This window comes from Myotis daubentonii, chromosome X (assembly GCF_963259705.1).
Source record: "Myotis daubentonii chromosome X, mMyoDau2.1, whole genome shotgun sequence".
Lineage (NCBI taxonomy): Eukaryota > Metazoa > Chordata > Mammalia > Chiroptera > Vespertilionidae > Myotis > Myotis daubentonii.
The window spans coordinates 102,038,626-102,066,353 of record NC_081861.1 but is presented as its reverse complement, the minus strand read 5'-3'; the positions used below and the strand labels follow the sequence as shown (position 1 = coordinate 102,066,353).

The following is a 27,728-nucleotide window of genomic DNA, read 5'->3' as shown; positions in this document are numbered from 1 at the left end:
TATTGATATTGAGAGAAACACATTGATTGGTTGCCTCCTATATGCGCCCTGACCAGGGCCCGGGCCAGGGAGGAGCCTCTAACTGAGGTACATGCTATTTACTGGAATTGAACCTGGGACCCTTTGGTCTGCAGGCAAACTCTTTATCCACTGAGCCAAAATGGCTAGGGCTCTTTTTTGGTTCTCTGAGTGATTTTTTTCTGCCTTGTCTTCTAATTCATTGACCCGTTTCTCTCAGCTTCTCCTAGTCTGCTGTGTATTCCTTCCACTGTGTTCTTTATTCGTGCTATGTCAATCTTCATAGTTACTATATCTTTTCTCACGCTGCTGATGCTATGTCAATCTTCATAGTTACTATATCTTTTCTCACGCTGTTGAGTATCTTTGCCATCATTATTCTGAAGTCTATGTTTGATAAATTTCTTATCTCTATTTCATTTAGCTCTTCCTCTGGAAAATTCTTTTGTTCATTCACTTTGGGCTTGGTTTTTTGTTTCCCCATTTTGGCTGCCTGGTTGGGTTTGCGTCTGTGTACTAGTGCAGTACAGTGTCAGATCCTCTTTGTGACAGGCCTTGAGTATCATTCGGAGCTATCAGTAATCCACAGCTTGTGGCTCCCTCTGCTGGGGCTGGTTGTCTTTAGAAAGGACCAAGATATGCACCAGAGTCTGCTTTTCCTAGCCCAGGGCCCAGACAGTGATCAGGCAAAGACTCAAAGCCCCAAGAGATCCTCCTCTGTCAGAAGTCTGATTGTTGTCAGCCTTGATTAATTTCAAACTATCCACCACAGGGTGGTGGGAGAGGTTTCTACAGGTAGACTGCCCCGCCCGCCCCCCCCCTTAGCAAACTCCTGAGGGAGAAAGATCTCCTCTGCAGCACTGTGAGGCAATGACTCAGCACAGGAACCAGGGTGGCTGCCCTCTGAGCTTCAACCCAAAAGCCTCCAACCCTGGACTCTCCTCACACAGTTCCAGTCCACTCTTCCTTTCCTCTGTTGGAGCCCCAGGTGGGTGGCTGCACACGATATTTTGTATGTTGGCTCTTTAATAGGGTGCCTGCATTTCCAGCCATCTGTCCTTGGCAGACAGTAAACCTGCTGCTTTTCATAGCCAGATGTTCAGTGGGCACCTTTTTCAGTTCTGGTGCTCTGGGCTGCGGAGCCCAGCTTGGGTATTAGACCCCAGAGTTCTCAGTGGGGACCCCCCGCCCAGCTGAGATATCCCTCCTGGACTTTACCTTCTGTCTGTGGGAGCCTGGCCACTCCTTTCATATCTCCACACTTCCAACCAGTCTATGCGGTCTCCACTTTCCATCCTTGGTTATCAGGGTTCTCTCAAACTAGTCCTCAGTTGATTTTTCAGAGTGGTTTTTCTGTACTTTAGTTGTACTTCCAGTTTGGTCCTGGGAGGGTGTCGGTAACACTTATACTTACTTTACTGCCATTCAGGAGATGTTTTTAAAATGGAACTTTTGGCTCCTGGCTGGTCCCATCCTGCTCCCACCAACACTCACTCTTTTCCTGGTCTCTGGCTGAAACGCAGGCAGGGCCAGACCCAGCGAAAATGCACTGGGGAGGTGAAGGAGTGGGTGAAACCCTGCATGGTCCCCCACCCCCAGCTATGAAGCCCTAATGACTCTGGAACCCACAGAAACACAAGGTTTGGTGTACATGTTGATGCATTCTTAGCAGGAGACACATGATGTCAGTTGGTTCCATTACTAGCGATAATTTTGATTTCTTGGTTAAAGTGGTATCCACCAGATTTTTCTATGTAAGGTTAATTTTTCTGATTTTAACCAATAAATAATTGGTGGGAAGATTCTTTGAGATGGTGTAAATAATCTTGTTTCTCAAACTTTCATTTACTGGGTTTAGCATTCATTTATTACTATGATTTTTAAAAAATAAATTGGTGATTGTCTAATTTCATTTTTTCCGCATTACTAGTTGACGTTTACAATGATGTCGTTGAAGTAAAATTTTTAAAAAGTTACATTATCTTGGAGAAATGATGTAAAAGAGTAATTGGTCTCAAATTTGAAAATTGCTATAATAAAACATGAGAGTGAGAAACAAAATATAATAGAAAATAATAAACTGTATGGTTAGGCCTATGGAAATTGTGTTAAGCCTGACAATCCCAGATTTGTTGTGTTTGTTATAATCTGTCTAAGAACAGTTTGCAGAGCTCTGTTTGGGTTGCTCAGTTGGTTGGAGCATCATTGTGTACACTAGTAGGTTGCTGGTTTGATTTCTGGTCAGAGCACATACCTAGTTTGTGGGTTTGATCCCAGGTTGGGATGTAAACGGGAGGCAACTTATCAATGTTTTTCTTGCACATTGATGTTTCTCTCTCAAATCAATAAAGACATCCTTCGGTGAGGATAAAAAAAAACAAAACAGAATAGTTTGCAGAAAAACATTCTATCTGTGACCATTTGTTGCTTTTCCCATTATTTTTTCTCCTTTGGTTTCCCACCTGTCTCTTTCTTTGGTGTAAAAATTATGCATTGTGATGGAGGTTTGTAGGGCCAAGAAAAATAGCCCCAAACTCTAACTCTGTAATGGATTTTTATTTTCCATGTAGTCATTAAAAATGATGTAGATACATTAAAATAGAAAGAACTCTCCAGCCCTGAACAGTTTGGCTCAGTGGTTGGAGTGTTGGCCCTTGGACCAAAGGGTCGTGGATTTGATTCCCGGTCAATGGCATGTACTTAGGTTGCAGGTTCCATCCCTGTCCCAGGTTGGGGCATGTATGGGAGGCAACAAATCGATGTGTTTCTCTCACATTTATGTTTCTCTCTCTGTCTCTCCTTCCTCCCTTCCACTCTCCCCCCCAAAATCTCTCAGTTGAGGATTGCCAAAAAAACAAAAACAAAAACAAAAACACTCCAAACTTTAAGGCAGGATTTCTTAACAGGATCACTATTGACATTTTGGGTCAGATAATTATTTGTTGTAGGTGCACTCTGGTGTGCATTGTAAGATGTTTAGCAGTATTCTTCACCCTTTACCCACTAGGTACCAGTGATAACCCCATTCGCAGTTTTGACAACCAAAATTCTCTCCAGACATTGTCACATGTACCCTGGGGACAAAATTGCCCCCATTGAGAACTGCTGTTTTATAGCAGTGGTTTGCTTCTCCTCCCCCATGGTTCTTTTCATTCCTTGGACATGTATGTATGTAATATTCACATAGTTGTAAGTAGTTTTGATTAAATTTGGGAATAATTTTTTTCACTTAAAATGTAGTTTTCATAGTAATTTTACCCTGGATATATTTATTATGGTAAAATATGTATAGCATGTAATTTACCATTTTAAGTATTTTTTTTCAATTATAGTTTATAGTCAGTATTATTCTGTATTAGTTTCAGGTGTACAGCATAGTGGTTAGACAAGCATATGCTTTACAAAGTGGTCTCCCTGATATTTCAAGTATGCACCTGGGCCCATAGATAGTTATTAGTACAATATTATTTACTATATTCCCTGTATTGTAATTTACATCCCTGTGACTATTCTGTAACTACAAATTTGTACTTAATCCCTTCAAATTTTTTACCCAAACCCCTCTCCCCTCTGGAAACCATCAGTTTATTCTCTGTATCTATGTGTCTGTTTGTTCTTTAGATTCCACATATAAGTGAAATCATATGGTATTTGAATAATACCCTTTAGGTCCATCCATGCTGTCATAAAAGGTAAGATTTCATTCTTTTTTTATGGCTGAGTAGTATTCCATTGTGTGTACTGTACCACATCTTTTTTATCCACTTGCCTGTTGATAAGCAGTTGGGTTGCTTCCATATTTTGGCTATTGTAAATAATGCTGCAGTGAACATGGGGGTACATATATCCTTTTGAAAAATACATTTTTATTGATTTTAGAGAGAGAGGAAGTGAGAGGGATAGAGAGATAGAAACATGGATGAGAAAGAAACATCAGTTGGATGCCTCATGCATGCCCACCGCTGGGGATCTAGCCCTGCATGGCCTGCCCAGGAATCGAACTGGCAACCTCTTGAGGTTCATGGTTGATGCTCAACCACTGAACCACACTAGCCAGGCATATTCTTTTCATTTAGTGTTTTGGATTTCTTCAGGTATATACTCAGTAGTGGAATTGATGGGTTATAAGGCAATTCCATTTTTAAGTTTTGAGGAACCTCCACACTGTTTTCCATAATGGTTGCACCAACAGTGCACGAGAGTTCCTTTTTCTCCACATACTTGCCAACACTTGTATGTCGATTTATTTACTTACTAGAGGCCTGATGCATGAAATTCATGCAAAGGCCTAGGCCCCTGCTGCTGCTGCTCCTGCGGCCGCCTCGGCCTCTGTTGCCGGAAGGTCGTCCGGAAGGATGTCTGGTCTAATTAGCATATTATGCTTTTATTATTATAGATGATAGCCATTCTGATACATGTGAGGTGGTTCATTTTAACCATTTTTAAAAATCTTGATACAAGGATATTCTTTGCATTAATTTTTTATTTTAGAGAGAGTGAAAGGAGGGGGGAGGGGGAAAGGGAGAGAAGGAGGGTGGGGGGAGAGAGAGAGAGGGAGAGAGAGAGAGAGAGAGAGAGAGAGAGAGAGAGAGAGACTGATTGCTTCCCGCACGTTCCCTGACCAGGACCAGGGATTGAACCTACAACGGAGGTACATGCCCTTGATTGGGAATCGAACCCAAGACCCTTTGGTCCGAGGGGTAAAGCTGTAACCAATGAGCAAAACCAGCTAGGGCCAATCTATTTGCAGAACTTTTTCATCATCCGAAAGAGAAACTGTACCCATTTAGCAGTAATTCCCATTTCTAACTTTTTCATCATCCCAATGAGAAACTGTATCTATTAAACAGGAATTCCCATTTCTTCCTTACCCCATTCCCTGCTAACTTCTATTCTGTTTTGTTTCTTTCATAGCTATTTTTACTTCACTTAGATGTACTATAATTTCCTCAACTATTTTTTTACCGATTAAAGTTCTGATTTTGTTTTTATAATGTGACAACAACTTTATGCTTATAATGGTTTTTAAAATGTATTTTTAAGTTTATATTCCTAAGAGAGTGATTAGCGAATTAAAGGTTATGAATGTTTATAGTTGTTCAATCATTATCAGTTAATTTATTTTTTTAATGTGTTAATTTTATTTTAGAGAAGCAGGAAGAGAGAGAGAGAGAGAGAGAGAGAGAGAGAGAGAAAGAAAGAGAGAGAAAGAGAAACATCAGTGTGAGAAACATTGATTGATTGCCTCCTGACCTGGGACCAAACCTGTAACCCGGGCATGTGTCCTGACCAGGAATTGAACTGGTGACCTTTCAGTGTACAGGACAATGCTCAACTACCAGTTGGGCTTACCAGTTACTTTCTAAATGTTTATACTTATTTACACTTAACATAATATATGAGCATACGCATTTCACTGTTCCTTCAATGGGCATTGTTGCTATTCCAGGTATTGTGTGTAAAATCATAACTTGCTATAAAGAGGGTAACGGTAATTTTACAGCTTTTACTAATTGCATATTTTATGAAAATTGTTTGTTTTTTATTTAAATTAGTATAAAGACAATATTTTCAATTGTGTTTGATATTTTAATAGTATACATATGTTAAGTTTTCATCATATTTGCTGGAAGGTTTTTTCCGGATTTATTTTCCTTTTTATTTAAATTATTATGGTCTTAAAACTTCATTGTAACTTGATTTGCTTAGGTTTTTCAACATAAAAGAAAGATTATAGTGGGCAGAGATGGGGAATGGCATTCAATGGAAAACAGAAGTAGTTTTTATCAGAAGTATAAGGACCATAAATGTCTTTTTTTTTTTTTTTAGTAAATCTTTCTTGTTCAGATTATTACATTTGTTCCTCTTTTTTCCCCCCCATAGCTCCCCTCCACCCAGTTCCCACCCCACCCTCTGCCCTTACCCCCCCCACTGTCCTCATCCCTAGGTGCACAATTTTTGTCCAGTCTCTTCCCACATCTCCCACACCCCTTTCCCCACCAAGAATAGTGAGTCCATTCCCTTTCTATGTCCCTGATTCTATTATAATCACCAGTTCATTCTGTTCATCAGATTATTTATTCACTTGATTCTTAGACTCACTTGTTGATAGATGCATATTTGTTGTTCATAATTTGTATCTTTACCTTTTTCTTCTTCTTCCTCTTCTTAAAGGATACCTTTCAGCATTTCATATAATCCTGGTTTGGTGGTGATGAACTCCTTTAGCTTTTCCTTATCTGTGAAGCTCTTTATCTGACCTTCAATTCTGAATGATAGCTTTGCTGGATAAAGTAATCTTGGTTGTAGGTTCTTGGCATTCATCACTTTGAATATTTCTTGCCACTCCTTTCTGGCCTGCAAAGTTTCTGTTGAGAAATCAGCTGACAGTCCTATGGGTGCTCCCTTGTAGGTAACTGACTTTCTTTCTCTTTCTGCTTTTAAGATTCTCTCTTTGTCTTTTGCTCTTGGCATTTTAATGATGATGTGTCTTGGTGTGGTCCTCTTTGGATTCCTTTTGTTTGGGGTTCTCTGCGCTTCCTGGACTTGTAAGTCTATTTCTTTCAGCAGGTAGGGGAAGTTTTCTGTCATTATTTCTTCAAATAGGTTTTCAATATCTTGGTCTCTCTCATCTTCTGGCACCCCTATAATTCTGATGTTGGTACGCTTGAAGCTGTCCCAGAGGCTCCTTACACTATCTTCGTATTTTCGGATTCTTTTTTCATTTTGCTTTTCTGGTTGGGTGTTTTTTGCTTCTTCGTATTTCAAATCTTTGCCTTGATTCTTGCGCTCCTCTGGTCTGCTGTTGGGAGTCTGTATAATATTCTTTATTTCAGTCTGTGTATGCTTAATTTCTAGTTGGTTCTTTATCATAACATCGAGGGTCTCATTAGATTTCTTGAGGATCTCAATAACTTTATCGGCAGCTTCTAGACAGTTCTTGAGAGACCTTAAAAGTGTGGTTCTGAACTCAATATCCTCCATTGACAGTTTTGTTCTTTTTCTTTGTCTCCGCATTTTTTATGCTTTCTTGGTGCACCCCCTAGTGGTCTTTGTGCGCAATCTTGTTGTAGTTAAGCCTTGATTGTTGTAGTTAATACTAGGGGGATTTGACCTCCAGGCCAACTGGCTGTGAGAATCAGCTGTGTCTGCAGTGGGAAAACTTCTGTCCTCTAGAGAGGTGCTAATCTAGCCTTTGCCTGAGGCTATCTGGCAAATGGCTCTGTGCAGGGCTTGGGTGGGGCGGGTCGCACGGGATAAACAGAGCTGGTGGAGGGAGCAGTTATGGCTGCTCTTGGTCCCGTCCCCAGAGTCTCTGCCTCTCAGAGTCCCAGCAACCGCTGCAAACCTCGGAGAGAAAGCTGCCCTCGCGTTCCGACCAATGCCAGACAGTCCCGCTTCTCCCGTTTGAGTCTGGGTCCCTAGAGACTCACCCAGAACTGGAGCTCAGAATCTGAGACTCCCTCCCGACAACCGCGCCCTCAGCTACCAGCCCGCTCTGCGCATACCTCCGCACCTTTGTATTTTCCCCTCTGCGCCTCCTCTGAGTCTCGTATGCTGTTCTCTTTCCTTCTAGTTGAAGAGTTTCCCCTCAGCCAGTCTTCCTGTGGTTCTGGGCGATGTCCGTTTCGTCTTTTAGTTGTATTTGTGAAGTGGTTGTTCGAGGCAGCTAACTCTGGTGTTTACCTATGCCGCCATCTAGGTTTTCTCCCATAAATGTCTTATAACATGCTCATAACATCTCATGTGTAAGAATATACTGTTTATAAGCTTTTGCTTTATCTTTAACAATTTGAATAGATTTTTCTAACTTGTTTTATTGTTGGCATTATATTTAAATTTGCTAGTCCTTTCTCTAAAACCTGGCTCTGAAAGTTTTTATATAATTATGCTTTCAAAAGTGAGAATTTTATGGTTTTGAGCATTATTAAATGGTATGAATAGTAGTTTGCCTTTTAAGAAATGGCTGGGACCATATCTATATAGCTACATTTATTTTAATTCCTATCTCTTGTTTACTCTACTTCTGATTTTTTTTAAAAGTATATTTTATTGATTTTTTACAGAGAGGAAGGGAGAGAGATAGAGAGTTAGAAACATCGATGAGAGAGAAACATCGATCAGCTGCCTCCTGCACATCTCCTACTGGGGATATGCCCGCAACCCAGGTACATGCCCTTGACTGGAATCGAACCCGGGACCTTTCAGTCCGCAGGCCGACGCTCTATCCACTGAGCCAAACCGGTTTCGGCGGTATTTCTGATTTTTAAGAAAATTGTCTGAGAATGGAGTGTTTCCTGTATGTGGATACTATTCATATTTAATGATATCCTTCTAAGGAAACAATTGGTATAGTTTATGTTTCCTGAGTTTTGAGTAGTGTGGCCTAGTTGTGATCCAATTTTAAGAGTGAGGAGTTCAAAACATGCCCTTCTATTAGTAAGTTTGCTTTATTAAAGTTATAAAAATTATTTGTGTAATGATAGTTAATAAATTTTATTTGTTCCATGCACTTTTCTAAAAATTAGGAAACATGAGAGGGGGAAGAAGTTTGTCCTTACTCTCAGGCCAGATCTCTGAGGATTGTTGAGTCTCTTGCTTTTGACATATTAAAAATTTAAAAAAAAAAGAGTGGAATGATGGGCACAGTAGATTTATTATAGTACATACAGTAAACCGTTGATATTGCAAACCTCAATTTAATATACTTCAGATTTAATGGATAAAATTTCTAGTCTGTATGTCATATGTGAAAATTAACACCGTTTAATTTTACAATGCTTTTAACTAAGTTTTACTTATAATTAAATTAACATGTTAAAATTCACCATTGGTTTTTTAAAATATATTTTTATTGATTTCAGAGAGGAAGGGAGAGGGAGACAGAAATAGAAACATCAATGATGAGAGAGAATCATTAATCAGCTGCCTCCTGCACTCCCCCTACTGGGGATTGAGCCCATAACCCCGGGCATGTGCCCTTGACCGGAATTGAACCCTGGTCCCTTCAGTCCGCAGGTCAGTGCTCTATCCACTGAACCAAACCAGCTAGGAATATAGTCCATATATTTAAATCCAAGAGGCGAATGATTAGCATGTGATCACACCAAATTGGCCTAATAATTGGTTCTGTTTTCACATGGCTTGACTTTCTGCAACAGTTTATTTTTAAAGAATAGTTTATTAATTTTTGGAGAGAGAGAAAGAGTGGGAGAGAGGGAAGAGAGAGAGAAACATCAATATTGATCAGCTGCCTCCTGCATGTCCCAACTGGGGATTGTGTGAGCCCATAACCCAGGATTGTGCTTTGACCAGTAATTGAACCAGCAATCTTTCAGTGCCGGGGATGATGCCCAACCAACTGAGCCACACCAGTCAAGGCATCTGCAGCAGTTTTAAGGCATGCTGACTGATGTCCTGACATGCGCTAAGCCACGTCCTAGCTTTGTGCATTTGTTTGCTCTCAGTGACTGGTGAATGCATGTATTTACTAGACCTATTTAGTATAAATTTAAAATTACTGTGATACATATAGAAAACATTTCTGTGGAATTAAACTTTGCATACATCCTTAATTTTAATTACACAAATGTGTCTACATAAGTAAAAATAGGTTAATGTTAATGTTTTAACATATGAATTTAGAAAACCTACTCTATTATATAATGAAAATGAACTTTTGGCTTTAATGGACACCTCCTTTCCTGAATTAGTTTGTTATATTGAGGTTTTGCTGTATTTTGCATTCAATGATGATTGCTTGCTTGGTCCACTTAACACTTAAATAGTTGGTGAGGGAATGAAAAAAACTTTGAAACTTTGGGCAATATAAAATAAGTCAAGTTATTTTCAGGTCATGGGACATAGTGTAATAGAATGAAATATTGAAGAAGCACTGGACTAATGCCATGCTTTTGTAACTTTTAGTTCTGGGTCTTCTAATAATTTTGTGACCATAGGACTCATTTTTTCCTTTGTTATCTAGTCCACTCCCACATTTTAATGTGCGTTTAGCTCTAAAATTCTATCCTTATGACCTGGTGGGTTATATAACAATCTTGTGACATACTTAGGTAAAAAGAGTCAGGCAGTAGCATTTCAGAAATATAATTTGGGGTTGGATCTCCTTAAAGAGATAGACTCTTCCTTTAGTCCAAGTATGGTGTCAAATAAAATGGAGGAATGTTTGGATCTATACATTGCAGAGGTAAAGTGAACTGCTATTATTTCTAGGAGTGGACATGCACCTGATTTACTCCTAAAATCAAATATTAGGTTGGATTGATGATCTCTTTCAGAAGCAAATTTAATAGCTGGAAGGTATCTATCTGTAACGGTTACCTAATAAAGTTCTCTCATTTTACAAGTGAGAAAAGTGAAGTTATAATTTGCTTAAGGTCAGAGATCTAATTAGTAATTAGGACTAGAACCAAGATTATTTAACTTCTCTCTGTTTAGGGCTCTTGGTATTAGTATTATGTTTTTTAATAGTCTATTAGGATTTTTTTTCTATATATTTCATAATTTCCATACATTCCATGAGTAACAAAGTATTTTTTTATATAGTGTGTCAGGACTCTTGTTTGAGAATATAAAATACATTTGTTATGTCTTACAGTGATTTTTATATTTTTCTATCACTGCCACAGTGTCAAGGAAGTAGTTCAACCAAAATTCTGTTGTGACACTGGATTATTTAGAATTTTATTATTTTAAAATATATATTTTTATTGATTTTAGAGAGGAAGGGAGAGGGAGAAAGATAGAAACATCAATGATGAGAGAGAATCATTGATTGGCTGCCTCCTGCACGCTCCCTACTGGGGATCAAGCCTGCAACCTTAGCATGTGCACTTGATCGGAATCGAACCTGGAACCCTTCAGTCTGAAGGCTGACACTCTATCCACTGAGCCAAACTGACTAGGGCTAGAATCTTACTTTAAAAACAAAATACTGATTTCAGAGAGGATGGGAGAGGGATACAGAGAGAGAGAAACATCAATGATGAGATCATTGATTGGCTGTCTCCTTCATGCCCCACACTGGGGATTGAGCCTGTAACCCGGGCATGTGCCCTGACCAGTAATCAACCATGACCTCCTGATTCATAGGTCAATGCTCAACCACTGAGCCACGCCAGCCGGGGTAGGGTCTTCTTCTTCTTCTTTTTTTTAAAATAAATCTTTATTGTTTAGATTATTACAGTTGTTCCTCTCCCCGCCCCCCTCATAGCTTCACTCCACCCAGTTCCCACCCCACCCTCTGCCCTTATCCCCCCACTGTCCTCATCCATAGGTGTACAATTTTTGTCCAGTCTCTTCCCACACCCCCCACACCCCTTTCCCCCCCGAGAATTGTCAGTCCACTCCCTTTGTATGACCCTGAGTCTATTATATTCACCAGTTTACTCTGTTCATCAGATTTTTTATTCACTTGATTTTTAGATTCACTTATTGATAGATATGTATTTGTTGTTCATAATTTTCATCTTTACATTTCTCTTCTTACTCCTCTTAAAGAATACCTTTCAGAATTTCATATAATGCTGGTTTGGTGGTGATGAACTCCTTTAGCTTTTCCTTATCTGTGAAGCTCTTTATCTGACCTTCAGTTCTGAATGATAGCTTTGCTGGATAACGTAATCTTGGTTGTAGGTTCTTGCTATTCATCACTTTGAATATTTCTTGCCACTCCCTTCTGGCCTGCATAGTTACTGTTGAGAAATCAGCTGACAATTGTATGGGTACTCCCTTGTAGGTAACTGACTGTTTTTCTCTTGCTGCTTTAAGATTCTCTCTTTGTCTTTTGCTCTTGGCATTTTAATTATGATGTGTCTTGGTGTGGTCCTCTTTGGATTCCTTTTGTTTGGGGTTCTCTGCGCTTCCTGGACTTGTAAGTCTATTTCTTTCACCAGGTGGGGGAAGTTTTCTGTCATTATTTCTTCAAATGGGTTTTCAATATCTTGCTCTCTCTCTTCTTCTGGCACCTCTATAATTTGGATGTTGGGACACTTGAAGTTGTCCCAGAGGCTCCTTACACTATCTTCATATTTTGGATTCTTTTTGCTTTTTGCTTTTCTGGTTGGGTGTTTTTTACTTCTTCGTATTTTAAATCTTTGACTTGATTCTTGGGATCCTCTAGTCTGCTGTTGGATCTCTGTATATTATTCTTTATTTCAGTCATTGTATGCTTAATTTCTAGTTGGTCCTTTTTCATATCCTCGAGGGTCTCACTAAATTTATCGGCAGTTTCTAGAAAATCCTTGAGTAACCTTATAACCGTGATTTTGAACTCTATATCCAGTAGTTTGCTTTCCTCCATTTCTGTCATTTGTGATCTGTTTGTCTCCGCATTTTGGCTGCTTCCCTGTGTTGGTAGAGTGGCTTTCTGTGCTAGGTGTCCTATAGGGCCCAGTGGCTCAGCCTCCCCAATTACCTGTGGTGGACACTCTTGGTGCACCCCTTTGTGGGTTGTGTGCAGTCTTGTTGTAGTTAAGCCTTGATTGTTGTAGGTATCACTGGGAGGAATTGACCTCCAGGCCAATTGCCTGTGAGAATCAGCTGTGTCTATGGTGGGAGAACTTCTGTGCTGGAGACACCCTTCTGGGGCAAGACTTGCTTCAGTGGGGCTTTGGTGCTCACTGAGTCTGCCCCCTGAGTGTGTCCCTTATGGATCTGAGGAGTTGTAATCTGGATGGCCCCAATCTGACCACTGGGTACACTGGCTCTTGGATCTCTAAGGGGGTGCTAATTTAGCCTCTGACTGAGGCTACCCTGCAGGAGCTGTGGAGAGATCTGCAGGTTTCTCTTCTTTGTTTGGGTTTTGGAGGTGCCCAGATGAGGCCCAGCTGTGAAGCAGTGCAAGGTGCTGTGAGGCCTTGGGCCTTCTTTTCCAGTCTCAGAGTAGTTCATATGTGCTCCCTATTGCAATGTGCAATTTTTAGTTTGGATTTGCATAGTCCAGGGGTGGGCAAACTTTTTGACTCGAGGGCCACAATGGGTTCTTAAACTGGACCGGAGGGCCGGAACAAAAGCATGGATGTAGTGTTTGTGTGAACTAATATAAATTCAAAGTAAACATCATTACATAAAAGGGTACGGTCTTTTTTTTTTTTTTAGTTTTATTCATTTCAAATTGCCCGGATGCGGCCCGCGGGCCGTAGTTTGCCCACGGCTGGCATAGTCCACAATTTTGACCCGTTTTGAATTCAATAACGAGTTTGACAATATGACCATTAGAGCTCAGATTGTGTAGATTACATTTGCTAGGAAGAGTAGTAGTCTTGATGCCTGCTATAGTAGGAGAGTGTCATATGTTTTTATATGTTACTGCAACTTGAATCTGTTTCTTTATCACCTATGATTTTATTATGGTGAGCAATGTGGAATAAATGAGAAGTTGGTTACCGAACAGTTAACCTTCTCTCATACTCTTTGATCAGAGTGGGCAAAGTCCAACAGCTTGGATCAGATTTATGGAACTCATATCAAGTCCTGGTAACTCTTAATATTTTTCTAGATGCAGACTATAATAGTAGATCAAGGAACATGTAGGTACCCAGCAGATTTAGTACTAACTGTATATAAACACAAGGATTAGTACCTTTCCATGAGATTATGTTACGGATCAGCCAGGATTAGTTATACTTTTAATATAAAACATTTAAACAGTTTATTTTATTTGCAAAGTAACAAACATCTAAGTATACAAATAAAATACCCACTTTTAATCATTCAGCTTATTCAACAAATAGTTATGAAATGGCTGTTCTGCTAGTTACTGGGGGATAATACAGTGGTGAAGTAGATATTATCTTGTGTCCTTTGAGATCTGTTTCTTTCTGGTGTCAAATTTATTTGTGGAATTAAAAAATATTTTTATTGATTTCAGAGAGAGGAAGGGAGAGGGAGAGAGCGATAGAAACATTGATGAGAGAGAAGCATTGATTGGCTGCCTCCTGCAAGGCCCCTACTGGGGATTGAGCCCACAACCCCGACATATGCCCTGACTGGGAATCAAACCTGCGACCTCAACCTCCGAGTGCATGGGGTAATGCTCAACCAACTGAGCCACACTAGCCAGGCTATTTGTGGAATTTTTTTATAGTCAATTAGAATATGTTTAATTATAACCATGGTTGAATTGGTGTATATTCAAGACATAGGACTCAATTGTTTAAAGGTCCTATCTAGTCCTGGTTGGGGGCTTAGTGGTTAGAGCGTCAGCCCGTGGACTGAAGGGTCGTGGGTTCAATTCCTGGTCAAGGGCATGTATCTGGGTTGCAGGTTTGATCTCTGGCGCTGGTCAGGGCCGGGCCCATTTGGGAAGCAACCAGTTGATGTGTCTTTCACATGGATGTTTCTCTCTCTCCCCCTCCTCCGTCCCTTCCACTCTTTCTCCAAAGACCAATGGGAAAAATATCCTTGGGTGAGGATAAAAAAATAGAATAAAGGCTCCATGCAGTTCAAATATTGCAAATGTTTTTTCTGAGTTCTTAAAAACATGTTTCTCTAGTCTTTACTAACTATATTAAAAAGCAAACCTTTACTTTTTAAGTACATTGTAATTAAGATCTGGCTAAGGCAGTGGTGGTGAACCTGTGACATGCGTGTCAGAGGTGACCCGCGAACTCATTTTTTTGGTTGATTTTTCTTTGTTAAATGGCATTTAAATATATAACATAAATATCAAAAATATAAGTCTTTGTTTTACTATAGTTGCAAATACCAAAAAATTTGCATATGTGACACGGCACCAGAGTTAAGTTAGGGTTTTTCAAAATGCTGACACGCTGAGCTCAAAAGGTTCGTCATCACTGGGCTAAGGTATGATTTGGGAGTTATCAGCTGGATTTATAGATCTTGGCTCCACAATTTATTTGCATTGTGACTTTGTGCAAGTTACCTAACCCTGTGGCCGGCAAACTGCTGCTCGCGAGCCACATGCAGCTCTTTGGCCCCTTGAGTGTGACTCTTCCACAAAATACCACGTGCGGGCACACGTTCAGTGCGATTGAAACTTCGTGGCCCATGCGCAGAAGTCGGTTTTCGGCCTGGGCGAGTCTATTTTGTAGAAGTACTGTTGATATTTGGCTCTGTTGACTAATGAGTTTGCCGACCACCTGTTTTGTACCTGAATTTGCACATCTGTAAAATGGGGATAATTATAGTAGCTATGTTACAGGGTAGTTCTGAGTATTAAATGAGATAATGTACATTAAGCACTTAGAACAGTGCTGGTCATATATTAGGTATTTAGTAAATGTTAGCTATGATTTTTATTTTTATCAGTTTGTGTATATATTGCTGGTGATTGAGTCTTTTGTAGGAACACCCAATGAGGGCTAAGGTCAAGGGACACTTAAATGAGTGACTTGGATGTGTTTATGAAATGAATTCACAAATAAGCATTAATTCATGTTTAATTGAATTTAACCATAAGGGTGTGAGTTTAAACTCTAGATTTTTTTACGTTAAGTGCTTATTTATAACACAGCTGAGTGCCTGCCTACAGGTCACTATTCTAAGATATAGAACACTGAACTAGGTATTAAAACAATACTCTGTATATTCAACTTTTTTATTCTGGAAAATTACAGATTCAAAAAGAAGAAAATAGAACACTACAGATACCTATCACTAAGCTTCAACAATTATCATCTTGTAATTAGTAGAATTTCATGTATATTTACCCAAGTCTCCCTCACTGAATTATTTTGAAACAAATTTCAGACATATTATCATATTGAAGTTTTAAAAATAAACTTAGCCCTAGCTGGTTTGGCTCAGTGCATGGAGTGTTGGCCTGCGGACTGAAGGGTCCCTGGTTCCATTCCGGTCAAGGGCACATGCCCAGGTTGCGGGCTTGACCCGCAGTAGGGGGCATGCAGGAGGCAGCCAATTGATGACTCTTTCTCATCATTGATGTTTTTATTTCTCCCTCCCTCTCCCTTCCTCTCTGAAATAAATAAAAATATATTAAATAAATAAACTTGCTATACTAAGGGAAGTTTGCCTAAAATGAACTACACTATATTTGCAAAAATACAAGTTGTTTTATTTCCTTGGTTGCCAGTACAAAAAACAGGTTGCCCTCTTGATTTAAAAAAAAAAATTATATCAGAGGGGAAGGGAGAGGGAGAGATAGAAACATCAATGATGAGAGAGAATCATTGATCGGCTGCCTCCTGCATGCCCCACACTGGGGATTGAGTCCATGACCCAGGCATGTACTCTGACTGGGAATTGCACCTGGGGCCCTTCAGTCCTCAGGTCGACGCTCTATCCACTGGGCCACGCTGGCTGGGCTTGATTTCTTTTAAGTGATAGTGTTTTTGGTGTATGGCGTTTATTATATTTTGTAGTTTAGAAGCTACTATACTTTCACATTATTGAAATATAAAATTTTTAACACTCTATTCTGAAAATTTTCAAACTTATACCAAAGTTGAAAGAATTTTACATATACTCACCACCTATCTTCTACCTTTAAGATTTTACTGTGCCTATTTTATCACATATTTAGCCATCTATCCAATTCTCCATCGGTGCAGCAGTCCATTGTATTGTGTTTTTTAAAAGAAATATATATTGATTTGATTTGAGAGAGAGGAAGGGGGGGGGGAGAGAGGGAAAGAGAGAAACGATATGAGAAAGAACATTGATCATTTGTCTTCTGTATATGCCCCTACTGAGGATTGTACAACTGAGCCACTTCTGCTGGGCTAAGTGAATATATTAGTAAAATAAGTGTTAACTTATTTTTTCTCAGTTAAACTTTTATAATAGCCAGTGCACATAGTAGCCCTTAGTTGCTGTAGTTGTGGTCTGAATAAATAAAAATTCATTTTAAAGTGTAACAGTCATTCTAAGTATATCCTTTTACTTTATTTATTTATTTATTTATTTATTTATTTATTTATTTGAATGCAAAAACCACATATTTATTAAACATATGATTAACTTAAAAACACCAAACCAGTTAGTTTTAAAGTGCTCCTCATCCAAGACCTTGGACAAAACCATCACTCCAAAGTGAATTTAGAAAAACAGTTTAAAAGGCAAACAATGACAATAGATATGGACAGGAACTACCAAAAAATGCTATTCTTTAATTAAATAATGCTATTCTCAAGTGATGTAGAGCAGTTGCCTTAACAGAATTCCTTTTTTGTATAAATATTCATAAATTAAAAAATGTCTCTAGATATCTAAAGAGCTGCAAACATTAATACCTTAAAACAGCAGCTTAATGTCTATTTTAGGAAAAAAGCACTAAAATCTTCTTCCATTGAAAGCTGTTTATTTCTCTGGTAGAAGTGAGCAAGGTCACTACAACATTAGCCTCTTTCCCAGAACAGTGTAAATAACAATGTATATGCATCATAAATTTGGTAGGTCATTTTTGATGCAACAGAAAAATAAATAAAAATTAAATACTTTAACCCAACATTTGGTTTTGACAAATCAGTAGTGTCAGTTTCACATATGAAGGACAGCACTGTCTGGTTTGTAAATAAAATCCTCAATGTCATGGTATTTGGGCTAAAAATATTTAAGATTATTAAATGTTTCCTTTTGCTTAAAGGAATACAGTACAATCACCATCAAGCTGCTATGGTAACTCATTTTCAGCTGGGGTAAAGTGACCATTTGGTCCATGGCTCAAGTTACATATGTCACACTTCTGTCCAACAGAAACCTTATGTTTATAAGATTTCATATTTATAAGCTACAATACACAGACTAAGCTGTCAGTCACTCACAGTTTTTTAGAAAAATATCTACATTTGTCCTTAGGGATGTCAAAATGTTACACCATAATTTGTTTAAAAAGAAAAAAAGATACACATTCATACTGTGAAGTTATTAGGAAAATACTCCTGCAAATAAACTATCCTATCTAATAAAAGACAAAAAGGGTAATTAACCATACCTCCACTACGCTTCCCATTGGCTAATCAGGGCGATATGCAAATTAACTGCCAACAAAGATGGCAGCCGGCAGCCACGCAGCTGAAGCGAGCAGGAGGCTTGCTTGCTCCAGTGATGGAGGAAGCTAAGGTTCCCCGCCTGCCATGGCCTGGCTCTAAGCTCCAAAAGCAACAGAGTTTCAATTATAGAAGCTAAACAAACCCCAGATACCTGCTTTCAGCAGGCCGTGGCCTCAGAGCTAGAGCCAGCTCTCAGCTCAAGTGACAGCAACAATGTTTGAATTATAGAACGTAAATAAATCCCAGAAGAAAAAAAAAAGAAAAAAAGTAGAGGCTGGGAGCTTCAGTCGCCGGCCAGCCTGAAAACGGACCCCAGCCCCTCATCCAGACTGGCCAGGCACCCCAGTGGGGACCCCCACCCTAAAGGGGGTGTGGCCAGCCTGAAAACAGCCCTCAGCCCCTCACTCAGGCTGGCCAGGCACCTCAGTGGAGACCCCCACCCTGAAGGGGGTGTGACCAGCTGCAAACAGCCCTCAGCCCCTCACTCAGGCTGGCCAGGCACCCAAGCGGGACCCCCACCCTTATCTGGGACACCCTTCAAGGCAAACCAGCTGGCCCCCACCCATGCACCAGGCCTCTATACTATATAGTAAAAGGGTAATATGTAAACTGACCCTAACAGCAGAAAGACTGGGAATGACTGGTCACTATGACACACACTGACCACCAGGGGGCAGATGCTCAGTGCAGGAGCTGCCCTCCGGTGGTCAGTGTGCTCCCACATGGGGGAGCTCTGCTCAGCCACAAGCCAGGCTGATGGCTGCCAGTACAGCGGTGGTGGTGGGAGCCTCTCCTGCATCCTCAGCAGTGCTAAGGGTGTCTTCCTGCAGCTTAGGTCTGCTCCCCGCTGGCAAGTGGACATCCCCCGAGGGCTGCCGGGCTGCCAGAGGGATGTCTGATTGCCAGCTTAGGCCCAATTCACCAGGGAGCAGGCCTAAGCCAGCAGGTGGTCATCCCCCGAGGGGGTCCCAGACTGTGAAAGGGCACAGGCCGGGCTGAGGTCCCCCCCCTCCCCCAGTGCAGAAATTTTTTTGCACCGGGCCTCTAGTATAAAGATAAAATACACTTCAAAGGTATGTGGGTTTTTTTGTTTGTTTTGCAATATTCTATAAAGTGCACAGAAATCCCAAGGGAATAACTACTCCCTATGACATAGTTTAATTACAGCAGCTTTTGCATAGCAATACTTAGAGGAAGTTGAACATTTCTGTTTCCTCAGGAAGAAAAGGATGAAAGAGGATCTTCCAATTCAGATTTTTTTTGTGTGTGTGCCATAAGTCTGCTTTCTTCAGGAATGGTTGCTGATGCCAAATCCCCATTAAGTGTATTTCTTGAACAGTGAACAGGCCTATCTGGGTCTTCAAGAGGGATATCATTACAAGAGTCTGTATCTGAGTAGGTTCTTTGGCATCACTGGGAGAGCCGGTGAAGTGTAAATGCTAGTTCTTTTATAGAGTGGCTACTCCTCTCTGAACTGCAAGGACCAGGGTGGCTGACAGAACGCTTCATCATTTGAACAGGAGAAGGTGACACAGGAGAAACTAAGGGATCCAGATGGGACAGCTGAAACATCTCAGGTTTAAACTTGGCATTTGCTATCTTCACACATTCCTCAGGCGTTGTGATGAACGTATTACATGTGACACTAAGTAGGGAAGAGGCTTCGTTCATGTTCTCTATGCTGGGAGATGAATGATTCTCATGGTGAACAAATTCTTGAATCGTCTGAACTTGCTGCATTAAAAGGTCACAGTAGAAGCGAAGTTCAGACATTTTGGTTTTTAGAGATTCACTGGTTTCACTTATTTATTTTTCTTTTTTAGTCCTAGTGTCAGTCAAACAGGCTTTGGAACTCCCCAGAGCAACCAGCCACCTCTGTCTCAGCTGAATTGACTGCATTCATGTAGAAATGCTGCTCTTCTGGAATGATTAATTCCATTTTTGTGTTGTCTGCTGAATGGATTTTAATTTCACAAACTGCTGTCTTTATACTTCCTTTGCTGCCTTTGCAAACATCATCTTGTGAATCATAGTAGGACAATATTCCATTATCTAAAACAAACCAACGAGGCTGCCAACCTGTGAGATAGTTGGTCCACTTGTACAGAACCCCCTCCATGCTTCAGAGCCCGGCGCTGCTCATCCTCCTGACCCGCCGGCCTAGGCGCGAGCCGGGCAGCCCAGTGGCACCGAGCCCCTCAGCCCCGGCGCGCCAGTACGTGGCGGCCCTCTGAGGCCTGGGCGATGGCTGCTGCAGGGAGCTCGGCCCAGCGAGGCGCACGCTCAGACATTCCTGGGCGAGCCTGGCTGGCCTCCTGCTCGCATCTCACGCCCCGGCTGCACCCTCTGCGCCACCTAAGTATATCCTTTTAGTAGGCAACTGCAATTCTTGCAACAGATACATACAGGTTTTTAGGTGCTCTTAGCTTGAAAAAAAAAGCTTATGTCATCTTTATCAGATGAATACTGTGCTGCCATTAAAAATTATGTTTTAGCGCTGATCAGTGAGGCTCAGTTGGTGAGTGTCATCCCATGTGCCAAAAGGTTACAGGTTTGATTCCTGGTCAGGGCACATGCCCAGGTTTGGGGGTCAGTCCCCAGTGAGGGGTCCTGGAGTGTGAGAGGGCACTCTGCAAAGTTGATGTCGTACAGGGTATGGAACATAAACGCAAGTGTGAGGAAACCAGATTCGGGGCTGACAGTACCCCAGCAACAACATAACCTACGGCCGAAGGTGGAATTGCACTCCCTCACGAGGAATCGGGGTCCCTCCTCTCTGGTTTTGGGGTGCGTCACCCAAGAACTGCTGCTGCCAAGTCACTGCAGCTCGGCAGCGCCTGCCCCCTAGTGGTCAGTGCACGTCATAACGACCGGTTGGATAGTAGGAGGGACACTTAGCATATTAGCCTTTTATACACACACGTGCGCGCGCTTGCACACACGTAGATGATTTGTTTTTCTTGTTGCTGCTGCATTCAATGTAAGAGAGACACATTGATTTGTTGCCTCCATCATGCCTGATGGGCCGGGGTCAAGCCTGCAACCGAGGTATGTGCCCTTGACCAGAATCAAACCCAGCACCCTTCAGTACAAGGGCTGACACTTTATCCACCGAGTCAAACCGTCCAGGGCAATATTTAATTGTTTTTGATGCTATTATAAATGGTACTTTTTGTTGTTGTTGTTAATCCTCACCCGAGGATATTTTTCCATTGATCCTTTAGAGAGAGTGGAGTAGAGAGGGAAAGACAGAGAGAAACATCAATGTGAGAGAAACACATCGATTGATTGCCTCCTGCATGCACCCCAACCAGGGCCTGGGCTGGGGTGGAGCCTGCAACCAAGGTATGTGCCCTTGACCGGAATTAAACCCGGAACCCTGTAGTCCTCAGGCCAACGCTCTGTTCACTGAGCCAAACCTGCTAGGACTGGAATTGTTTTCTTAATTTTATTTTTGGATTGTTCATTGTTAATATATAGAAATGCAGTTGATTTTTACATATCGATGTTGTATCCATCAACTTTATTGAATTTGTTTATTAACTAAGTTTTTTTTGGTGTGATATTTTTTTTTTTTATCTTTGGTCATTATAAAATGCCATTTTAAACAATCAGGAAGTGAACAAAAATTTAAATTAATTACCATTATTTTTTTATAAAAACAACATTTTGGTCAATATATTCATGATTATATAGCCAAATTTCAGAGACTCTTATGTGGTTCATTGTTATGTCATAAAGATAGCAGCCCATCTGTGGCAGCAGGTAGATGCATGCGTGAAAATGAGAAGTAGTTTTATAAGATGTTACCATATGGAAAACGGGGTAACAGATATACAGGCTAATTCAACTGCATGTGAATCTGCAGTTATCTCAAAATTAAAAGTATAATTTGAAAAAAGACTAGTTCTTCTACGGATATAATTTTCCAAAATAATAGTGCAAAAAAGGTGTAACACTAATACTTTTTGGAACTCCACAGTTCCTCATGGAAAATATGTAAATCAGTAAAACACTCAAGGGAGAGAAAGAACATGGTTCATAGTTAAAAACATTGACGTAAGGCTCAACACTTGTCTGAAATTTAGTCATTTATTTATTTATTGTATTTTATTTAATTTTTTTTAAATCTTTAGTGTTCAGATTATTACATTTGTTCCTCTTTTTTCCCCCCCATAACTCCCCTCCTCCCAGTTCCCGCCCCACCCTCCGCCCTCACTCCCCACCCACTGTCCTCATCCATAGGTGCACGATTTTTGTCCAGTCTCTTCCCACATCTCCCACACCCCTTTCCCCCCCAAGAATAGTCAGTCCATTCCCTTTCTATGTCCCTGATTTTATTATAATCACCAGTTCATTCTGTTCATCAGATTATTTATTCACTTGATTTTTAGATTCACCTGTTGATAGATGTGTATTTGTTGTTCATAATTTGTATCTTTACCTTCTTCTTCTTCTTCCTCTTCTTAAAGGATACCTTTCAGCATTTCATATAATCCTGGTTTGGTGGTGATGAACTCCTTTAGCTTTTCCTTATCTGTGAAGCTCTTTATCTGACCTTCAATTCTGAATGATAGCTTTGCTGGATAAAGTTATCTTGGTTGTAGGTTCTTGGTATTCATCACTGTGAATATTTCTTGCCACTCCCTTCTGGCCTGCAAAGTTTCTGTTGAGAAATCAGCTGACAGTCATATGGGTATTCCCTTGTAGGTAACTGAGTTTCTTTCTCTTGCTGTTTTTAAGATTCTCTCTTTGTCTTTTGCTCTTGGCATTTTAATTATGATGTGTCTTGGTGTGGTCCTCTTTGGATTTCTTTTGTTTGGGGTTCTCCGCGCTTCCTGGACTTGTAAGTCCATTTCTTTCACCAGGCGGGGGAAGTTTTCTGTCATTATTTCTTCAAATAGGTCTTCAATATCTTGTTCTCTCTCATCTTCTGGCACCCCTATAATTCTGATGTTGGTACGCTTGAAGCTGTCCCAGAGGCTCCTTACACTATCCTCGCATTTTTGGATTCTTTTTTCATTCCGCCCCTCCGGTTGGGTGTTTTTTGCTTCCTCGCATTTCAAATCATTGACTTGATTCTTGCGCTCCTCTGGTCTGCTGTCGGGAGTCTGTATAATATTCGTTGTTTCAGTCCGTGTATGCTTAATTTCTAGTTGGTTCCCCAACATAACATCGAGGGTCTCATTAGTTTTGTTGTAGATCTCATTAAGTTTATCGGCGACTTCTAAACAGTTCTTGAGAGACCTTAAAAGTGTGGTTCTGAACTCTATATCTTCCATTGACAATTTTGTCCTGTTTCTTTGTTTCCGCATTTTGTTATGCTTCCTTGGTGCACCCCCTAGTGGTCTTTGTGCGCAGTCTTGTAGTTAAGCCTTGATTGTTGAAGCAAAAAACCAGGGAGGGTTTGACCTCCAGGCCAAGTGGCTATGAGAATCAGCTGTGTCTGCAGAGAGAGAACTTCTGTCCTCTAGGGAGGTGCTAATCTAGCCTTTGCCTGAGGCTATCCGTCAAATGCCTCTGTGCAGGGCTTGGGCGGGGCGGGTCGCACAGGATCAACAGGGTGGGCTGGAGAGAGCAGTTATGGCGGCTCTCAGTCCTGTCCCCAGGGGCTCTGCCTGTCTGAGTCCCAGCAACCGCTACACACCTCGGAGAGAAAGCTGCACTCGCTCTGACTGAAGCCAGACAGTCCCGCTTCTCCCGTTTGAGTCTGGGTCCCTAAAGACTCGCCCGTATCTGGAGCTCAGAGTCTGCGACTCCCTCCCGATTGAAAACGCCAACCGCGCCCTTCGCCGCCAGCCCGCTCTGTGCACTCCGCACCTCAGAATTTGACTTCAGCACTGCGCCTCCTCTGAGTCTCGGTATGCGTTTCTCTTTCCTCCTAGTTGTAGGACTTCCACTCAGCCAGCGTTCCTGTGGTTCTGGGTGATGTCCGTTCCTTGTTTTAGTTTCACTTTTGAAGTAGTTGTTCAAGGCAGCAAACTCCAGCGTTAGCCTATGCCGCTATCTTGGTTCTCCCTAATCATTTATTATATGGTTAGCTTGCTTATGTTAAGAATTTAGATTTTTGGGGGTTCCACTTGTCAGATAGGCAGATCAGATCTCACATCTGCATTGAACTCATCCTTTAATTGTGTGGCCGTGAGCATGATTGCTGAATATGTTCTTCAATGGAGATTTTTAACCACTCTTAAAAGGGCCATTTTAAGGTCTTTTACCTAGCACCTAGAGTTAAGTAATATGTAGTGCTGGTTTAGTCAGCTTTACATTTTGGTAGAGGGAGAAGAGAGTGACAACCATGTCTGGATTAAAAAAAAAAATAACTTCTAACAGTTCACAGTTGTAAAACTCATCACTTAATATGTGCAGTTTTGCCTTAGGAAAAGATTCTTCAATTTACAAAATGATTAAAAAGTGCTGCCTTTTATACAGTTGGTTTGGTGTGTGTAAAATACCATTTTCACAAATAAGATGTAAACAGTTCTAAGGACCATGTCTAATGTGTGAGTCTAGAAATGAGGTAGATTTTTAACTGAAATCAGAACTTTATATGAAATGAGTATTTCCATTCTAAGTACTTATCCTGGGAGGCCACAGTGATAGCAATGATAATGTCATTTCTGAGGACATTTTTTCTCCCCACTTAATCACTATATTGTTTAAGAATAGATACACATATGGTAAAAACAACAAATAAAAGCAAAGGTGAGATTAACCACAATTCAGGATAGAGGTTACTTCTATGGAGGATTGGGGGATTTGATCAGAGAGGGGAGCTCAAAGGCTTCAGATGTATTAATTAGTATCTACTTTTTCTCAAGTGACATAAAAGTTTAATTATCCTTTAAATTGCATACATGGGAAATAATACTTTTTGCATTGTATAACAGATCATAAAAGTAAAAAATAAATTAATGAAGTTCGTCCATTCTTCTGTGCTACTTACAACTCAAGCCAAAAACCTGGGAGTCATCCTTGACCACGTCCTCAACCAAATCCCATTAATTATCACTCCTAAATCTTTCTGATCTTCCACTTCCACTAGTCCAAGCCTCCTTTAACTGTCACCTGGAGCCCTGAAATCCCTTCCTCTCTCTTAAGGAAGTCAAATAAACCATTTTTTAAAATGTGATTATCATTTTAGTTTGAATCCAATCTTGCCCACTTGCTATCAGAAGCAACAGAGATAAGTAAATTGCCCAAGGCCATGCAGCCAGGAAATGGCAGGATTCAAAATGTACTAGTCTTACTTGAGAACCCGCTGTCTTTTCCACCCTTGTGTTGAACAAGATAATACTGGGAAAGGCTTAGCCTAACCTGGCATACATAGTGTAATCACTGGTTAAAGGGATAGTTTGATTTCTTCTCCTATCACTCCCTCACCATTGAAGGGTCCTAGTGCCCAGGTGGGAATAAAAGAGATTTTCGGTGTTGGAAACCCGAGTCCTTGGGGCCAGTAATTGGGTCACAAATGTGCACCTTCTTGTCCCTACTTAAAAAAAAAATCATATCCACTCCCCTTGCTTGAAATTTGGATGGAGGACCTTAGAGGCCTGGCCCAGGTACATTGGGGCCACTAGAACAGACCAAGGTGGCATGCAGTACAGAGTTAGGGTCGGGGTGAGAGGGCAGGCATAGCTAAGGTTCTGGGACATCCCAAGCTGCTCAGAATAAGTTTGAACTTGCAGAGGTTCAGCTCTTTGCCTTGGCAGCACTTTCAGAATTGTCCATTACTTTTCTGCCCTACAGCAGGCCCCATCATGTTCTGAGTTTTTAGTGTCTAGCCACAGCCGTGGGCAAACTACGGCCCGCGCGCGGGCCATGAATAAAACTAAAAAAAAAAAAAAGACCGTACCCTTTTATGTAATGATGTTTACTTTGAATTTATATTAGTTCACACAAACACTCCATCCATGCTTTTGTTCCGGCCCTCCGGTCCAGTTTAAGAACCCATTGTGGCCCTCGAGTCAAAAAGTTTGCCCACCCCTGGCTCTAGCATGACCAAGGGTAAAATGCTTTCTGAATTGTGGGCTTCAAAATATTTGCTGAGCCTGGCCAGTGTTGCTCAGTTGGCTGAGCATGGTCCTGTGCACCGAAAAGCTGCTGGTTTGATTCCCAATTCGGGCACGTACCCAAGGTTGTGAGCTCAACCCCTTGTCAGGGTGCATATGCCTTTCTGATATTCCCGTTTAGGTGCTCCTCTTCTCCATGGTCACTGCACCTAGGTGGACCTCTGTCTCTAGATCAAATGGTTCCTGGACTACAGGAACCAGTCCTGATTCGTCTCACTGTGGCATCACCTGGCAGTACTTGGTGTCAGACTAGGCCAGTGATGGCAAACCTATGACACGCGTGTCAGAGGTGACATGCAAACTCATTTTTTTGGTTGATTTTTCTTTGTTAAATGGCATTTAAATATATAAAATAAACATCAAAAATATAAATCTTTGTTTTATTATGGTTGCAAATATCAAAACATTTCTATATCTGACACGGCACCAGAGTTAAGTTAGTGTTTTTCAAAATGCTGACACGCCGAGCTCAAAAGGTTCGCCATCACTGGACTAGGCACAGGCAACATCTGTAGAAGGCATCATATTTTAGTGAAGAGATGTACCTCTGGAGTAGACAGATCCTGGTTGGGATCCCAGCTCTGCCACTTGAAAGTTCACTGGAGAGCTTGGGTAAATTCCTTTCTATTAGTTTGTTGATCAGACAAATGGCTGGCTGAGAAGCTCAGAAATGAAGTTTTGAGCTACCTATTTGAGTTGTCAGGATAGCCCCCAATCCAAGGGGAGAGGGAAGAACAGGCCTTTTAATACTTGGTATGTGGTACCTGAGCTCTGTAAGGAGGATGCAAAGTTACAGTGGGGTTTTGTCCTTCTCTGCTCCAGTATAATATCCTCCACCCCCAATTCACCTAGAAAACAGAGCCTAAAATAAGAACTAAGTACCAATATTTTATTTGGATGGTGTAAACTCAAGGCACTGAGAGTGAGAAAAGAGAAACAAGGCAGGGGAGAATGGAAGGTAATGCAAGGTGATAGCAGATGGGGCCCTGCTTCACGACAAGCCTTGAAGCACAGCAGGTGTGTTCACTGGCTACTTGGGAGCACTGAAATACTCCCCATTGGCTGTACTGTTTGGAGAAACAGTGCCTTGCAGCAATTCAGAGAAGGGAGGGAAGAACAGGGAATTTTTCTGCCTGGGTTTCTCTGAACTCCCATTAGTTAAATGTTACCCAAGAGGATTAACTCCCCCAGGCTTCTGTGTTACTAGTGGCTACTTGAGATGCCAGATCCCATGCCCTGCGGTGGGGCATTTCATCCAAGTTTGGAAGTGGTGGGAGGAGACAGAAGCTCTGGGAATGTGGCTGGTGAATTCTGGACAGAATCTGATTGAATACATAAGATGTGTCCCAAACAGTCTATAGTGTTTTTCTCACCAGAAAACCTTTCCCAAGGTCACATGGCTAACAAGTGGTAAAATCAGGATTTGAACATAGCCTGGCTCTGGAAACTGGAAGACCAAGATAAGGAACTTGGATTTTTTGTAGCAGGTAAAAGACAGTCACTGAAGGGTTTCAAGTTGGGAAGTGACATAAAGAGCTTTTTAATAAAGATCCCAATCTCTAATTTGCTTCATCTTTTCATGTAGCTAAACTCAGTGAAAGTAGGTGGACCCAAAGAGGTAAGGGCATCCAAGATAGTTTTTGAA

The 27,728-nt window shown here is 41.0% G+C and overlaps 1 protein-coding gene and 1 pseudogene across 10 annotated transcripts in view; one reads left to right on the top strand and one right to left on the bottom strand.

Annotated features, from left to right (window-relative positions):
* Positions 1–27,728, top strand: part of ATRX (ATRX chromatin remodeler) — a 284,022-nt gene that overhangs the window by 23,662 nt on the left and 232,632 nt on the right. Inside the window, exon 2 of one of the 10 annotated variants that reach the window (XM_059679367.1) lies at positions 3,640–3,710. The exons of the other annotated variants lie outside the window; for them this stretch is intronic. The gene's annotated coding sequence lies outside the window, so the exon portion shown is untranslated. The remainder of the gene's footprint in view (positions 1–3,639; positions 3,711–27,728) is intronic. 10 annotated transcript variants of the gene reach the window in all.
* LOC132224052 (pleckstrin homology domain-containing family A member 3-like) lies at positions 19,066–20,158 on the bottom strand (annotated as a pseudogene).